General features: G+C 39.7%; 1 protein-coding gene across 7 annotated transcripts in view; it reads left to right on the top strand.

Moving 5' to 3' along the window:
• Window positions 1–12,529, top strand: part of NHSL1 (NHS like 1) — a 258,713-nt gene that overhangs the window by 65,312 nt on the left and 180,872 nt on the right. The window lies entirely within an intron of this gene.

Below are 12,529 nucleotides of genomic sequence, written 5' to 3'. Positions count from 1 at the left end.
AACATGAGAACCAGCCTTGTATGCTTTTGGAGGTGTTTTTCCACGAGCAAGGAGTGGTTCCCAGACTGGCTGTTCCTATCTAGATCTAACACTTGAAAGCTTTTTCTTAGGAGCAGAATCTAATTGCAAGTGTAGTGAGAAAGCAGGTATCCTTTTAACTAATCCACCCAGAAGATGACCTATATTTACAACATTATTAAGATTGTTGCTTAATATGTAATTTCAGGCAACTTCTGTATACACTGTCTTTGGTCTTAATAGTGTGGGTTGTCAGATTCTCAGTGTATTCAGTCTTTAGGGCTAGATAAAAACAAAACTGTATAAAAATCATAAAATACACTGAATTTGGGGTCTGTCTTTTTTGCTTGTATCTTGACTAACTTGCTTAAGGACTGTAACCAAAATGAATGAATAATTAAAGCTCTACCAAGGTCTGCTTTTCCCCTTTTATCTTGATACTGCAGTTCCAACAGGGTGGTGTTAGTTTAACTTCCCTGATAATGTAGAAAACAAGGGGAAGGGGGAATGTTTTATATACTGGTACATATCCAATATTGATACAATGGCTTGTATTATTTCCAGACTAAGCTCTGATTCTTTGTGGACATGTGTGATTACAATTTCCCTTACAACAAAACAGCAGTAAGGAGAACTAAGAGGAAGCGTGCTATGAGCAGTGATTTTATTCTGACCCCTTGACATATCAGTTGGAAAGTACCAATTTATCTTGAGTTGGGAGATACAGAAGGTTTTAGCTGTTGGTTGTCAAAGCAGCATCCGCATCGTATTATTTAGACAGGGATCTCAAAAGCTAATATCTTTCTAATAGATCAAATGCTTATCATTGACTATTAGTTCACATTATTGCATTTTTCAATTTAGGAGGTGTGAGCTATAATTTTAGAAGGTGAGTGGATCGAGGACTACAGTATTTTTTTTCCCTTAATTGATTTTTCATTATTTTCTCAAATTTCTGTGTCTGACCACCTGGAAGCTTTAATTTATTAGAACATTAGCATAATCTTAAGAACTTCATAGCTGTGGACATTATACATATTGTGACAAAGTTCCTGCTCTACCTTGGTGGGTCTTGCGCTTATTGGCGGATTTGCTCGCCTTTGAGCTTCACGGCAGCCCTCAGCTTGACCATTTTTCTGAACCCACAGGCCAGGTCGACTCCTCCTGTGTCTGACCAGGAGTTGGGAGGTTTGGGGAGAACCCGGGCCCGCCCTCTACTCCGGGTTCCAGCCCAGGGCCCTGTGGAATGCAGCTGTCTAGAGTGCCTCCTGGAACAGCTGTGCGACAGCTACACCTCCCTGGACTACTTCCCCATGGCCTCCTCCCAACACCTTCTTTATCCTCACCACAGGACCTTCGTCCTGGTGTCTGATAATGCTTGTACACCTCAGTCCTCCAACAGTCTGCGTTCTCTCTCTCAGCTCCTAGTGCCTCTTGCTCCCAACTCCCCACACGCACACCACAAACTGAAGTGAGCTCCTTTTTAAAACCCAGGTGCCCTGATTAGCCTGCCTTAATTGATTCTAGCAGCTTCTTGATTGGCTGCAGGTGTTCTAATCGGCCTGTCTTAATTGTCTCCAGAAGGTTCCTGATTGTTCTGGAGAACAATGTTACCTGACCCAGAGAAAAGGGACCTACTTAGCCTGGGGCTAATATGTCTGCCTTTTATTACTCTCCTCTAGCCATCTGGCCCGACCCTGTCACAATATCCAGAACATTGCTAGAGTTTGCAGACTTGCAGACTTTGCAGACTTGCAGACTGGCATTTTGGGATGTATAAGTAGGGGCATAGCGAGCAGATCGAGGGACGTGATCGTTCCCCTCTATTCGACATTGGTGAGGCCTCATCTGGAGTACTGTGTCCAGTTTTGGGCCCCACACTTCAAGAAGGATGTGGATAAATTGGAGAGAGTCCAGCGAAGGGCAACAAAAATGATTAGGGGACTGGAACACATGAGTTATGAGGAGAGGCTGAGGGAGCTGGGATTGTTTAGCCTGCAGAAGAGAAGAATGAGGGGGGATTTGATAGCTGCTTTCAACTACCTGAAAGGGGGTTCCAAAGAGGATGGCTCTAGACTGTTCTCAATGGTAGCAGATGACAGAACGAGGAGTAATGGTCTCAAGTTGCAGTGGGGGAGGTTTAGATTGGATATTAGGAAAAACTTTTTCACTAAGAGGGTGGTGAAACACTGGAATGCGTTACCTAGGGAGGTGGTAGAATCTCCTTCCTTAGAGGTTTTTAAGGTCAGGCTTGACAAAGCCCTGGCTGGGATGATTTAACTGGGAATTGGTCCTGCTTTGAGCAGGGGGTTGAACTAGATGACCTTCAGGGGTCCCTTCCAACCCTGATATTCTATGATTCTATGAGTTACGTATGTAAAGATTTCACATAGTTCATTATACACATAACACTAATTGCCCCCCATGAATCCTCAGCTCCCAAGTCACCTCCTAGTACAGCTAAACGATGAGTCTGTGCAGTTTTAGAGAGCCTGGCTTTGTCTGATGGGCACCAGAGACATTTCAGAATAACCAGACACTGAGGTCTTATGTCTGTGTAACTGAGCTGCTATTAATTGTGCTTTTCATTAGCTCTGTATTGAATGGAAGAAGCTTTGGAACAAAGTGATGGAATGTTGGCAATGGGTGGCTTGCTGAATTTGATCTGTTTTAATTGAGGGGAAAACTTTCCCACTGAGCAACAGAGTTGTTCCTAAGGGTAGAAAGTGTGCGGGTGGGGGGCTATTTCAAATCTATGTATAGAACTATTTCAACATTATCTGGTTTCCCACTTGTTCAGATGGAGATTGAAGGGAGTGGGAGAGGGAAGAATGTCAGTGACTCATCACATTTGAAGATATCAAATGTTTAGATTACCTTTTTATTCCAGTCATATGCTATCTTCTTAGATAGACAATAATATAACTTCATATGGAGGTGGGGTACAAACGGTGATTTTATTTAACCCCCCCACACACATAATTTTTGTGCAATTTATTAGAGATGATCAAGAAAAAAGAAAATAAAAATATTCTGAAAACCTTCCCCCACCCCCAATTCAAAATTTTGACCAGCTCTACAGCTGGTTGAACATGTGAAGGAAGGGAAATTGTCAATTTCAACAAAAAATTTCAGTTTATTTTGCAGATATAAAAATGTCCATTTCAATTTTGAAAAACGTAACCAGGTATAATAGTTTAGTAACATTACCTATCATCTATGAATTTTGTAACACACAACAATGACATTCGTTAACAAAGAAACTTGAAAACAGGTGGTGATAGTAGGGGAGGAAACAGAGATACTGGGGGCTAAGGCTGATAATGAGGGTTGGTATGGGGAATGAATTGAATACTGAAATGTATAATAAAGAGGAGAGGTGCAGGCAACATTAGAGATGCTACTGCATTTTTAAAAGGGACTTTTTAGTGTGGGGCAGAGAGAGAGGCCCAGGTTGTCTCAGATTGTTTCTGCTGGTGATCTATTTTCTAGTTAGGCTATGTCTACACTGGCAACTGAACAACAAAACTTTTGTCTTTCAGAGGTGTTTAACTCCCCCTCTCTCCCTGCCTTCCCCCACCCCCCCGAAGACAAAAGTTTTGCCGACGACAAGCGCCAGTGCGAACAGTGCTTTATTGACAGGAGCGCTTTCCTGCTGAAAAAGCGCCCTTGTTGGGGATGGAAGTTTTTTGTCAGCAGGAGAGCCAACAAACAGCAGCTATACTGCACGACTCTTAGCAGCATGGCTGTAGCGACACAGTCGTGTCGCTAAAAGCTGCGTAGTGTACACATAGCCTTAGATAAATAACTAACGTTTTGATATTCTGGTGTGGGAAGAGTGTGTTGTGCAGTAGAGGTGCCAGAGTTAGGCAAATGTGGTTTCTTTCTCTAGGATGGTGCACCATACGACCCAAATGAACATGTAGAGGGCTCGTCTCCCCTAAACAGTTACCTGGCAATTGACCCATTTTAGATTGTAGAACTTTGAACCAACCTTTCTTCCTTCACTCTGGCCTTCCCCCTCATTTAAACATGGTTGTAGCTAGAAAAGTTTCAACCCTAAGGGCCAACCGTATATAGGCTGAAATGAAGAGTTATGCACGCTGAGTAGCTAGCACTCCTCTTCCTCCTGATAAATTTCAACTTCCTCAGGAGTGTAGTCTCCAGTTACTCTCCTTCACTCTATTAAGATTAATTCTCTAGGGAAATGCTCTTGTGCACCTGCTTTTGAAGGAGCCAGGATAGGGTTTGTGAAGGCCTCTGTCTGCCGGTTTGTTTACTTTGTATATTTGAAGGCACTTTGTGTGTGCTCAGTTTCATCGTTGGTCAGTTCCATCACTCTTATAGACTGCTTTGGAAGGACTCTGTTCCCCAGGCTCCCTGGTACAAATCTGAAGCCGAAGAGGCAGAAGTAGGTGTACACACACCATGAGAAAGGGAAGATCCAAGTATTTTTGGTGGTGGAGTTTTGAACCTTCCCACAAGATCCTTCAGAATAGCAGAACAGAAGGAAAACCCTTGTATATTTTTAATGAGAGAGAACCCCCCCCCCAACAAACAAACAATGCTAGTACAGCATATTTAAAGAATGCCCTATCAGAATGTTGATCGTTGGAAATTAGTTATTTTGGAAGTTGATAGTGTTAATCTCTAAAAGATGTTTTAATATTTTTTGTGTTTATTAAAAAGTCTATTTTCTTCATGTTAATTTAAGTATCTAGAATCGAAAAGACTTCCATTACAAACAAGAGGGAAATCTACCTTTTGTTTTTAAAAAATCCAACAACCTAATAATCATGGATGCTTTCATGTCCCAGGAGTCTTGTCTTATCTTAGATGAGATATTGCATTTTCAAAGCACATTTTTTAGTCTGGAATTTCAGTTGTTGGGATTAGCTATTGTAACACTGATGTCCTCCCTGCGGGGTTACTCCTGCTTTGTTGTGCTTGGCGGCATGTGGAGGAGAAAAAAATCACAGCTTTTGGAGATGCTTTGTCCTCATTATTATTCTTATAGAGGGGCACTGATCTACCTTAGCACTGACTGAGAAGAATGCCTCTGCGAGGAATACACTTCTGGAGGTCCCGGAAAAGAAACAGCCCTTACTCAGGTATAAGAAAGAAATCTATTGGAAATATACCAAGATAGTCTGTCAATTTGCTTAATTTTTTTGCTGTCACAGGTGTGGTTGAAGTCTTTTTTTGTATTACTTTAAACAAAAATACTGTTTAAATATACATACAGTGCAATTTCAGCAGTAGTGATGCTTGGCTTCCAATAGGAGGCTTTGTATAGGCAGTCCGTTGAAGAGCAGAAATACTCTGTTTTTTACAAGGTTTAAGCTGAGTAAAATGCTGGGAGTTGAAGGCTATCAGCAGCCTTTCCAACCCCCTCTTATCTCTCCCCCCCTTCCCCCCCTAGTTTAATGAGGCCCTTTCCCTATTTTTTCCTTCTATTGTTAGGTGGAAAGCAGCTCAGTTTTCCAATGTGCCTCAAACTTTAGAATGCTGTGAAGTAACGAAGCAGAACATTAAAGCTTTTAAATCCTGAAAGCGCTGGCAGTCTTCTCAGCGTTTCACAGCACTATTGTCAATAAAGAATGCATGTATATTCTCTATGTTGTAATTTCAGAGTGTGAAATTAGATCTGCTACCAATTTGTTTCTTTTTCTTTTTTTCTGTAATTATATTTGATACCAAAAAGAAAGTTTGTAGCTTAACAACCTTATCTGTTTCTGGGTATAAAAAGTAGGGGATTACACTTCCGGTAAGAAGATTTCCTCTCTTTTTCTTAGATGTAGAGCTTAATGGTACATTTAAATAGGGTGAGTGCCATGTGAAGAGTTCAAGGCTGCTGTCCTTATTTAAAAATAAGTGATTATTCAAATGAAGATAAAACAGCATACAGCTCTGTTTGTTTGAAAAATAAAACAACAACTCTTGAGTGGAAATTAGGAAAAACTGTCAAAAGGTATTCTTTCATGTCAGGTTTAAATTTAAATACTTCAGATAATTATGGTAGGTATAAATTTAGATAATTATGATAGAAACTTTGTAAGAGATTCTTTCAATTTCTTAAATGGTTCCTTTTCTATTGAAATTATTGTCAATAAAGAATGTGTATGTATTCTCTATGTTGTGATCCCCTTGTTTGCCTTGATGGTTAGTTCTTGCTCTTACTTCTTTCTCACTTTGAACAATTTACTAAGTCTCTGTGTCCTGAGCTGAGAAATGGGGCTAATACTTCTCTGACTATGATATAGGTGCAGTGTGAACCTTGGTAATGTTTATGCGACGCTCTGAAGATGTAAAGTGGTTATGCATTATTATTTAAAAGGGGCAGAATGTTTAAAAAGCCCTATGTATTAGTGACCAGTCAATTTGAGTAATTTTTACTTTGACGTATATTAATAGATCTACAGTGGTCTCTGCATGGATGAAGGTACAGAGATGAGAATGGAAGTAGGATGAAGTAAAAGAGTGAAGGGTGGGAGCAAAATTTGATTTTATATATCCAGTCCATTTTCTGAATTACAAGTATACCCCAAAGTTCTGAAAACGTTTCTCTCGTCCTACTTTAAATCATTATGAAATCTTTAATATAAAAATTTCTAAGACACAGAAAAATTCCAGTGCAGTTGGGTGAGGGGAAAGTTGTGTTTCTCTGCTATGTTGTCCTGTTTCCACTTGTGACATTATATCTAAAAAATATGGAATTTTTTTTTAACACACGGGAAGAAGAAATTAATCAAAAACGTAAAAGTGAGATAGCTTTTCAGAGCAGGGAGGACATAGGGCTATAAATCTGTCATAGGGTTGTCTGCTCTGACGTGGCATGGTGCTTTAGGAGTAGATGGTGCTTCTGTGGTGAAAATGTGGCTTACTGATGAACTTAAGAACTCTCATTTACTAGACATGAAGAAAGGCCTGGAGAAGGGCGCTGATCTCGCTGCTCTTCAGTGCAGACATCTCACTGCAATGGCGTTAATGGTGGCCCAGCACACACACCACTTTCCTGACCAAGGCGGAGGATGAGGAAAAACAATGGCCCTATACAGGGTGCTTATGGGCCATACTCAGGCTATGTTTACATTTGAGCTGGGAGGTGTGATTCGCAGCTTGTGTAGGCATAGCTAAATACAGCAGTATAGCTGGGGTGGCACAGGTGGTGGGTTGGGCTAGCTGCCTATGTACATACCCAAGGTGTGCAGACAGGTATGTTTTCGGACAGCTAGTCCAAGCTGCCACCTGTGTTACCTCGGCTACTCTGTCAATTCTAGCGCATTAGCTGAAGGAATCACTCTTCCCAGCTGAAATGTAGATGTAGCCTTAGATCCTTAGGAAGTCATGAGCTGGGTGAAGAGATCATTTGGGTTCTGCATACATTCCTGGTTAGTGGGTTTTGTTTTTTGTTTTTATTTAATAGTGTGTATTAACTAGTTTGTGCACATCAGAAGCTAATTTGGCTCTGGGTAATTCTGAAACAAATTATTGTCCTTTGATTTTTTACATCCTGCTCAACAAACAGAGATTAAAGGTTGTGGGTTCAAGTTTGAAAAAGAGCTATTGGTTCTTGTCTTTCAGAATCACTTAACTTTTTCATCTGATAATGAAGTGGATTTTTTTTAAGAACCATTATCAAAGTGAAGTGTGAAAGATAGCTGCTGTAGAGCGATGTGAATATGCCTTACAATAAAAAAATATTCCAAGATATCAATGCACTTTTCTAGCAAATAAAAATGTGGAAATGTGCTAACATCAGTGTCCTTTGCTCACAGTTTCATAACATTACAAATGTTATTATGCATATTAGAAACTGAGATGAGAATTTGACAAATGGACACTTCTTTATACTGATAAAATGGGTTTGAAGTTCTCCTGCAAAGGCTGTGACCCCAAAAGAACAATGAAGATTGATTGTTTTTCTTTAAGTATTGACTTCCAAAACACTTCTGACTTTCCTTGAGCATTGATCCACAGCTACATTCTAGTTTTGCAATCAAATACAAGATTCTTGTTATAAATATGAAGTCAGGCTGACCAGGCCTCAAAAGTCCCTTCTGTTAATTAGTCTGTCTGCGTATGGGTGAGACTGGATGATCAAAACCATTGAACTATGTCCCCACATTCTTGTTATAAGAATGCACAGACTTTGAATCTGGAAAACGAATGTAAAGAAATTGCCTAGGTCTTTGCCTCCTTTAGGGAGAATTCATATCAAAATCTTGAGTCTTGATACATGCATTGAAGCATCTACTGTAAGCACAGCAGTTCTCTTTCAGATAATTTGTTACATCATGCTAGAAAATAGCTGGAAATACACAGTAAATTTACTGCCATTAAAAAAGTTTGCCTGCCCTTTGTTGTTTAGGCTTGTAGTTTAAGGGTATATCTGCATCCCTGGTTGCTCTTGGAGTCTTATGTTTGATATAATAATTGTGACATTTTTCTCCAAGATGGACTTTGCCACAGTTATTCAGGCCTTTTAGATTTCCAGACTGTGTTAATGTAATGCTACCCTTTAAAGAAGCTTGAGAGCTTCATCAGAATCAGAATGTGATGGGTCTGCATGCTTAGTGGGGTTCTCCGTAGGGAGCTTTGCAGTCTGCATTGGCTTCCTGCTCATTTCTGGGTATTGATTTGGCTATCTCCTTGTCCAGGTACAGCCGCTGCACCTGAGATCAGTAGATACACACTTACTAAAAGTGCATAGATTTTGTTTTCTGGGGCCTATTGACAGGACACTGTTAGTTGAGGGTCTTCAACTCGGCGAATTATTTCCACCATTGATCTGATATAGCCAAAGCTTCTTGACCTTCAGGACGTAGTGCACAGCTCATCTATTTACTCAGCTTTGGCTTGAGGTGTGTGGAATTTACCAAGGAATCTATTTTCTGGTAGGTAATATTTGTACGGGTTACTGATTGCAGGTTCTTCCTGCAAGTTTAGAAAGTAAATGTAATAGAGTTCATCAACTGTTGATCTTTGGGGAGATTTTTGTTCCTTTGTGGGGTTATAGTTTATCAAGAGACAAGTTCATAGCAGGATGCACAGATTTATGAGGTGAATGTTCTTAAATTTGTCTCTTAAGATATATCAGGTGCAAGAAGCTCTATATATGATATTACATTCATTCTGGTCCATGTGGAAATAAGGATTACGGCCAACATTCTTGTAATGCTTAAAAATTTCAGTCTGAAGCATTCATACAAAAAAGGTTTTTCCTTCCTCTGTTTTAAGGTATTTGCTGGTTAGTAGTGCAGAAGGTTTGTGGCTTGGAAGAATCTTCTGACTTTCATTACATTATCATTTTAATTGGAATACCAAGCATAACCAGGGGCAAAACATTGAATGAAAGTGGGAGAATCCACAGGGAGACTCTGTCTCTTTTGAAAGTGGCCTTTGGTTTGTGTTTCAGGAGCATATTTGAATTATTTATTTCTCAAATTTTAATAGCAAGAATTATTAGTACACCAATACACTACACCAGGCTTATTTAAAAACAAAGACTATTCAAAATCTGTAAAGTTTTTGAAGCCGCATTTTGATGTATATAATCCTTTTAAAATTACATATTCTTACATATATTAAGGTGTTTTGAAAATACTGAATTTGGATAGAGAGGAGGTATAGTCCTCTATAATAGTTAGCCCTTATAATGCCTTCCAATGATCTCATAATGCTTTGCAAATATTTGCTACCACTGACGTTAATGAGAGTTTTGCCACTGGCTTCAGTGGGAGTAGGCTGAGGCCCACTAATTACTTAAGCCTCACATCTTTGTTAAGTAGCATTAATTTTAAAGTTAAGGTGCCAACCTGGAATTCAGGAAACAAGGAGTGAAATCTTGATCAAAGTCAATGTGAGGTTTCTCCCCTGCTCTACCAGACTTGCTTAGCGATCTAGGCCAGTGGTTCTCAACCAAGGGCTATGCAGAAGTCTTCCAGGGGGTACTCAATTCATCCAAATCAGTGTTTCTCAACCTGGGGTTTGCAACCCCCAGGAGAGTCAGGGGACGGGTTTAGGGGGGTTTCAAGTTCAGGGCTGGCATTAGGGGTGGCAAGCAGGGCCCTTGCCAGGGGCCCCCTGTGGAGCTAAGTTACACACTTCAGCTCTGGCCAGCAGAGCTTGGACTTCAGCCCTGCTGCATGGGTCTCTGGCTTTAGACAAGGCTCACAAATGAAAAATAGTCTCAAGTACCACACTGAAATGTAAGTACAATATTTATATTCCAATCAATTTACTTTATAATAATTATATGGTAAAATGAGAAAGTAAGCCATTTTTCAGTAATAATGGGCTGTGACACTTTTTTGTATTTTTATGTCTAATTTTGTAAGGAAGTAATTTTTAAGTGAGGTGAAACTTGGTGTACTCGAGACAAATCAGACTCCTGAAAGGAGTACAGTAGTCTGGAAAGCCTACTGAGAGCCACTGATTTAGGTAAGTCACTTCACTCTCCTCTTCAGATCTCTCTGTCTGTAATATGAAGGTAATGACACGCTATGGGTAGTTGTGATGCTTAGCTCATTAATAACTGCAAAGCAGTTTTAGATTTTTGGATGGAAAGTGATAAAAGAATATTGATGATTTAATGACTATTATTGTTCCGTAAACAGACTAGTAGAGGAAAATTGACTCTCTTCCACACACTGACATGCTAGTGGAAATTTAAATTAAAAAAAACAACTGTACAGCAAAGAGAAGGGGAGACAAACCAGACACAAATTTCCATTAGCTGTATTCATAGAGCTGAATTTTTTAACCAGGTGGCCATTTCCCGCTATTTAATGATTCATGGCTGCATTAATTATTCTCATCTGTGGCAGAAAATTACAGAATCACTTTCCCACTTTTGTAAGATGGTATCATATGAGTACAGGAAGTGTTATTTTTTTGGAGTATTGAAAGCCAGAGATTTTAGTGAAAGAAATATAGACTTTTAAATGTCGTTCAAATCGGATGATTGTATGTACTCCTGTGAGTATGGGATTTCCATGCAAGTTGTGTAACCAAGACATGTCTTAACGCTTTGCCTTCTGTAGCCTGGGGAACAATTCTCGGCTTGAAATTTTGTGAGCTGAGGTTATGTGACGTGACAGATCGTTCTTATCCACAGTTGAGACCAGACCCCCTCTTCCTGTCAGTATGGGGAGTGACTTAACCACTGTTTTTAATGAGGTTTAAAAAAACACAGGTGATATCTTCTTTTTTATTGGAGGAGAACAGAACAGAGATCAATATTGAATTAGGAATTATTTATTCAGCAATAAAGAAAATTTTAAAAAGTGTTTGATTTTTGTTTTGTTTTTATTATAGATCCATATGGATTTTTGTTGTGGTGGTTTGTCATTTTTGTCGGTGTACCATTATGAACATTTATAGTATGCTGTAATGCTATCCTCTCACTAACGTTGAAAAGTCTGCTTTCTAAGTTGTGTCAAAACTTGGTAGATTTCTTATTTTTAAAATGTTCCCTTGAACTTTCATTGGTGATTTGGCAGCACTGGACATTCTGGTACACTTTTCTCCGGGAGGCTAAGATACAAAAACAGAAAACCCCAATGCAAAAATAAATACATTTTAAAATTACGGAATAGCCTACTGCATATTTTGTGATGACTTAAGGTAATTGGACAGATATTACTATGGCCAGTTTTTACTTACATACTGTTATATTATTTTCAATGGTTAATTACAGCATATGGTATTTGTGAGTATTTTGATGGGATTCCTTTTCCCACCCTGAAGAGAAACTTACTGCTGCCTTAAACTTCACCAGAAGGATGCTTGTTGCTATTTTAAATTTTATCTGAAAGACACAAGATCACAGAGATGGAAATGAAGGGTGAGAGAATAGATTCTTTTAAAGTGTAGCCTGCAACCTCAAAAAGTGCAACATGGATGTCTCCCAGCCGGTCTCAAGGGTTCTGTGAAAAATCAAAGGTCTCTTAGTCAAAATAACGATGGTGTGATCACCGCTGAGAAGCATATGGTTACCATACAAGATACCATGCTAGACTTAGGACTCATGTACTTGGGGAAATGTAGAGCTATAACTACACTGCAATAGTTGTACTATTATAACTTCCTGTGTGGGCACCTTATTCCATAATAAGAGAATGTCAACATGGGGAGTTATACCACTATAACTACAGCAGTAAAATTACACTGGTATACTTTATGCCTATAAATTTCTGTGTAGACAAGCCCTTAAAACAAGGATTCAGTCAGGGGTGAAAGTAAGCCGGTATGGGCCAGTACAGCGTAGCGGTAAAAATGTGCCCGCTAGTACCGGCCCAAACCCAGTAAGGCCACTGACCCTCCAGCCCCACCCCTTCCGCCTGAGGCCCCACCCCTTCCGGGGGCTGCAACACCCTGGTACCAGTAAGTCTTCGGCTTTACTTTTACTCCTGGATTCACTTAAACGTTCCTCTCCACGATATTGGTCCAGTCTATTCTACAATTTTTTCAACCCCCTTTACCCCTCAATTCCTTCTGTCCTGGTCTC

Source organism: Caretta caretta, chromosome 3 (genome assembly GCF_965140235.1).
Source record: "Caretta caretta isolate rCarCar2 chromosome 3, rCarCar1.hap1, whole genome shotgun sequence".
NCBI classification, from domain to species: Eukaryota; Metazoa; Chordata; order Testudines; family Cheloniidae; genus Caretta; species Caretta caretta.
This window is presented reverse-complemented; position numbering and strand designations above follow the sequence as displayed.